General features: G+C 46.0%; 1 protein-coding gene across 1 annotated transcript in view; it reads right to left on the bottom strand.

The window, feature by feature from the left end:
* Nucleotides 1-4,615, bottom strand: part of LOC135818083 (uncharacterized) — a 149,739-nt gene extending 145,124 nt beyond the window's left edge. The window contains exon 1 of the mRNA XM_065331407.1: nt 4,205-4,615. The gene's annotated coding sequence lies outside the window, so the exon portion shown is untranslated. The remainder of the gene's footprint in view (nt 1-4,204) is intronic.
* Between the last annotated feature and the right edge of the window lie 1,385 nt (nt 4,616-6,000).

A 6,000-nucleotide genomic window follows, 5' to 3' on the forward strand; every position in this document is an offset into this window, starting at 1 on the left:
TATCATCGCCTCTGCGATGGGCGTCAAAACTCAAAAGGGCAAAAAAGGTGCATGTGGTGTGTGTGTGTGTGTGTGTGTGTGTGTGTGTGCACGTGGTGTGTGTGTGTGCATGCAGTGTCACCGTGTGTGTGTGCACGTGGTGTGCCACAAGCATAGCAAGGCACAGCTGAGCACAAGAGCTTGAGTTGGGCTATATAGTTGCTGGTGTCGAACAACTGGTGTCAATTGATCAGAGCATGGAATGCCATGAGCTATACGTATACCCATATCCACATAGGCTCTACATACACTGTATTACCATAACAAAGACTGCATTTGACCTGCACACTAGGAAATAATATGCTGTATACAAATAGGTATGTTGTATATGCTGCTGCGTTAGTATCACTCTGTTGCGGCCTGCTGCTGCGTTTTTGCTGTGTTTTTGTCACCCCTTTGTACATGCTGCTGCACCGTCTTCTGGCCCACCAGTGTACACACTTTACCGAAACTTGTCGCCGCTTTTTTGTCTTTGTCTGAATGTCATCTTCATACTTTCGCCACCCCACCGCAATGTGCGCATATCTTTTCCATAGTATAAGTTTGTCACGCGACCTTAAACTGGCCACATTCTCATTGCTGGCAGGATCAGTGTGTACTTGAGAGACACGATCTACCTAGCAAGAGTAATCTGAAGGCTTTTCTACTCTCGTACGGCGTAAAAGCAATCATAAATTGGCTGCGGGCACAACATCAAATTCTAAACAACAGCACGTCACAGCCTAAGGACCAGCAGAGCACTTTTCCCGAACCAGCCTCTCCATAGTATTTCAGCAGAAATCCATTGGAACAAAAATAGATCTCAACTCAGAGTTGCATGGTACTCAAGCTCTGCACAAATATTCATATTATTCCATCAACTATAGAAGAGCGCATGCTCCAGTGGTTCCTGTCTTCCAATACTTCTTCTCATAGTAATACTCATGAGACTACAAGATAGTCTTCTGAGAGTGCTTAGGGAAAATATTGGATTGCCAGAGCAGCTAACAAGTGTGATGGTGGTTTAGCGTGTGCGCTAAGCCCTGTTAATGAACGTGGAACATCTACCACTCATACTTAGTCTGATGATCATGCATCTGATTATGATGTCATTGCTATACATGCGCAGGCGCAGCGCGCGCCACTCTCCCACGCGTGCTTTCCAAATCTTGCTTTAGAGAGAGAGAAAGAGAAAAGGGAGACTCCTTTGTCACTTTTGCTTTCCGACGACTTGACTGTTCACTGGTTTGTCCGTCAGTTGTCAATTTCCCCTTCCCTCCCAACCCCATTCGACTGGGGATCACTATCTCTCCGTCACTGTCACCATAATTTCCTCAATCACAGTGTCAGTACAACTCTTGTCAATATACTTATATCGGGTGAGGGCAGTCTATCTCCGCAGCTGGCTCATTTCAATCACTACCGGTCGCAGCTCCTGCCCACGGCAGGCTGACCGTCTCTCGTTCACACTCTGTGTGCTCCAGGTCACAGCTCCTGCGCAGAGCAGGCCGACCTGTCTGTCTCTCTCTCTCACACACACTATGTGTGCACCGGGTCACAGCTTCTGCGCAGAGCAGGCCGACCTGTCTTTCCCATGCACGCCAGCTGCTCCGCCCAATATCCCTGATATGCCAACCAGAAAACAATGCGTTCTGAGCCGGGTGCATGCCTGTATGTGGAGAGTGCGTTAACGGTCCAATTCCACGTGTATGAAGTATGAACTTTACATACAAAATACCATGAAATCATGGCACTACTCTCCTCCTTAATACTCACATGGATCCGTCACATCTTCATCAGGATGGTCATTCTTACGAGCTTGCCAAATTCTCTCCAGCACTCCACCAACAGCAACATTGGACGGGAAAGTTGAAGACTGAATGTCTTGAATGAAGTTCTGGACACCTGATTGCCCTCTCTTGTAGCAAGTAACACAGGCAACATAGCAGGCTAACCTATCCTTTTCTGACCTCCTTTCGTTGGTTTTAATAAACTTCTTCCAAGCCATCACATGTCTCCTCAGCATAGGATCTCTACTGATACGTGGATGATGTTCATCAGTTGCCATGACTACCTTCTTCAATGCTTCATGTGTAATCTTGCATCGAGCTATGTCATGCCATGCTGGCAGGACAACATCATTCCAGAAGTCAAACGGCATTGTTCTAAACACAAAGTTATACAAAACAGAAAAACAAGAATATGCCTCTTCTGATAGTCGATGAATTTGCTGAAAGAGAATTCAAGTATGAATGACAATCAACCAGAATACCGGCTGTACAGTGTAACACAATACCATGTACCATGTATACTCCTGTCGCAAGAGAAGCACGCAAATCTGCAAATGCACTGGATGTGCACCCACAGATTTTTTCTTATAGCAACGATAGCGAACAAGATCTGAAAGAGACAGATCAAGACTTGCGCCAGATAACTGTCTAATCCACACAACCGGCGAAGCCATGAGAATCGACCACCAATACACACCTGGTCTACACCACACGGAGTACATCAGCATAAAACGGCCAAGACAGTTACCTATGGACACCCTACACTTGCTGGGGAAACCAGTATAGACAGCACGCTTTTTTATTTTATTTTTTTATATACTATGTGCACATCCCTACAAAGTAATAGGGGTAATAAAAGAGACAAAGACAACAAAGGAGTAGTAGGTGCTACAAGAGCTGTGCTGGTCAGGCGCAGTGCACTCCTCCGACCATTTCGGTCTCGGAATCGACATGGACTGTGCGGGCCAAGGGGGCATACTATGAATGATAGACTTATGGGACGCTGCTTTGATAGAAGCAGACACTAGATGCACTGGTACCTTGAAGTGAAATTGGAGTTACTTTACCAACCAGCCTCGGCTACTGAGTACTGGGAATCTAGAGCCAACAGACATACCAACAACCTCAGCAATGAAAGCTATTATAGAAACGACACACTGGATTGTGGAGCCGAAGCTGTTCTATACCACTACTGTTCATATATACACACAATCATTGCACTACATCATGGGTAAAAGATATTCAAGGTTCACGTGATACTCAGACGAATTTTCCGCATCCGCAGGAACGCCACCACCCTCTGCAACTGTAGGATCAAGGTGCAGTTGTGGTGGGCGGGTGAGTAGATCAGACCCAGAACCAAAGAGGTGAAATACTCAAAATTCCATTCGCTGCATTCATTGTAAACTATCATTCTGTGTAAACGCTGTGTGTATGACAAGAGATTTTAGGTTCAGTGACATAATAGAGATGGATATGCAAGTAACGTTACATAGGAAAGTATTTCACCGGTTTGAGGAAAGCATAGAAGCCTGATATGGTGAAAACTCTGCTCTAGCATGGCGTCAACTTCCCCCAGAAGTTCGCTGGCCTCTGTGAAGCACAATGTTATACAATGTATTTACGTTTGTCATTTTCCCTGCTGCCGTGTTGTACTACAATCATGTACGTTGGAATGAATTCGATGTACAACACTGCTGGGTACCACTTAGGCCTCGACCAAATATGCTTGCGCATATTTCTGCATATTTTGTGAGACAGTTCATATGGCATATTGAGCGACAAAGGGAATATTGGAATGAAGCCAGCATATAATGCAAATATTCTGAAGAAAATGAGGACAAAACATTCATAATGGACAAAATGCGTTCAGAAATGCCTTTTATGGATGAATTTGGAATGGTTGAGGCGTTTGCTACATTTCCCCATGGATGAACACTATCGCTACGGTTGCTGGGGACATACCCCAGCCATACTATTCCGCATTTGTTTTGATTTGCACCATAAGCATGATAGCCGTGAAGCCAATGAATATTCCAAGGTTGTAATTTTACTGAAATGATCTACACTTTCTGCTTATGTCGAGCATATTTTGGCATATTTTGGCATATCTTTTTGCATATCTTGCTAAGCCTTTGGCATATTATGGCTGTTTTCCCTGATATGCGACGAGCATAATAATTATTATGCTCTTTTTTTAGCATATTTGGTCGAGGCCTTGTACCACTACCACGGATTTTCTTCACGTCTTACAAATCTAAATAGACTCTTCACATAGGATAACTCCAACCCATCTTGCATGTCTAGCAATAACTGACCGTACTGCTTGAAGGTTTCAAAGACTACCCCTCTAGCTTATACATAGCAGTTTTATTGAGCTTATACTTGCACTGTACCTTGCCGTGAACACTGCGGATACACTGGATAGCTGCAGATACAGTGCAGCTTCGTATTTCCAGCACAAGTCGCACTAGTGGCTTATCATCAACGCATCACTCTGACTCGAGACAAAACAACGATGTTACGTGGTCGTCCAGACTTCGTTAGTCACCGATGAACACACGAACCGACACTGGCGCCAGTGATTTCTCCAGTACATGTACTAGTAGATGATACTGAACAGGTCTACTTTCTCTGGCTCTGGGACAAGGATATAATATGCTGCCCAGGAGACTACAGTGTACAAAACTGCTATCAAACACAATAGAGCTGTACCTCTTCTTCGCAGATGAACGGTAACAACTGCGTCTTCGCCAAACACACACACACACCGTACCAGGTACAGACTGTGAAGACGCTACGGGAAAAGCTATGAATAAAGAATGATGATTTCCGTAGTGACCTGGCTTGGGCCGTTGGGAAGTGGGGCCACTGGGGCTACCGCGTAGCTATGTAGATCTACCGGTGGGTCGGTCCGATCGAAGGTCGTTACGGACAGAGACGGTTTGGCGCGTTCATTCTGGCCGGGGGGGGGGCATGCATTCATTGCCACGTCAGATTCGCAGAGTCTCTGCAACCAACAAGACTAGAATGTAGTAACCATGGTAACTAGGCGGGGTTAGGACAACCGTTGCTATGGTGAATCATGTATGGCAAAATAACACAAAATTCAAAAGGACCAAACGCCATGAATATTAAATTTTGCTTGGGATACAGCTGCTGCTAGCTGCGGCTACATCAAAATGCATGACTTTCTAATTTTTATTTTTTTATATTTTTTTATTGGGAACACAGCCCTACAAAGAGACATGTGGAGACAAACACAAGACAAGACACAGGGGATGTAGGGACGACGTGCCGATGTACAGGGAGCAACTCGACCGACCAGGGGTCTCGGCGTTAGCGTTGCAACCTGGCATCGAAAAAAAAGGGGGGGGGTGCATGGTCAGGTAGCAAAAATAATAATTTGGTGCGAGAAGGGGGCGCTAGTATTGCACCAAATAATAATTATAAATACGTGTAATGACTAAAGCAGAAGGGAAAATGAAGAAAGAGAACAATAATCATAAAAAACAAGTAGTAGTAGAGAGGTAAATACTAAATGGGTCTCAAATCTCAATAATTATCATCGTCACAGATACTGTGTGGACCACAGCCATCTCTTTCGGATTAGATCCTTACATACGTTGACCTTGAAGGTTTGGAGGCGTCTTGAATGAGGCTCGTGAAGCAGGAGGTCCGCAGGCAGGTTGTTCCAGGGTGTGATGGCGAAGAAGGGGAAGGATCGCAGGAGGTAGTCAGGGGCTGTGCGAGGGGGTGTTCACTTCAGCTGAAAGGCATGGTGCGTCTGACGTTTTTGCCGTGTGCACATGCTAGCTACGGCAGGGGGCTTGGTTGGTGGCAGCATGGCCTTTACCTGGGGAGGCCCTGGAATGTAGTGCAGCTTGAACAAGTATGACAGGGCTGCCACCATCCGACGAAGCTGAAGACTTTGGAGGATGGTTCCAGGTCCCAGGAAATGCAGGGCACGTTGCTGAACCTTGTCCAGCTGGGCCATGTTAGTTGCGGCTGCGCTCGACCAGGCCAGTGGGGAATATTCAAGTAGGGGTCGCACGAATCCCTTGTAGACCGTCACTCGACCATGGTCGTCCAGGATGGGTGCTGCTTTCGTAGGAAACCCAGCCTTTGGGAGGCGCGCAGTGCAACACTGCGAGTGTGCGCTCTGTAGGAGAGAGTAGGGTCGTGCATGACT

Source organism: Sycon ciliatum, chromosome 5 (genome assembly GCF_964019385.1).
Source record: "Sycon ciliatum chromosome 5, ocSycCili1.1, whole genome shotgun sequence".
NCBI classification, from domain to species: domain Eukaryota; kingdom Metazoa; phylum Porifera; class Calcarea; order Leucosolenida; family Sycettidae; genus Sycon; species Sycon ciliatum.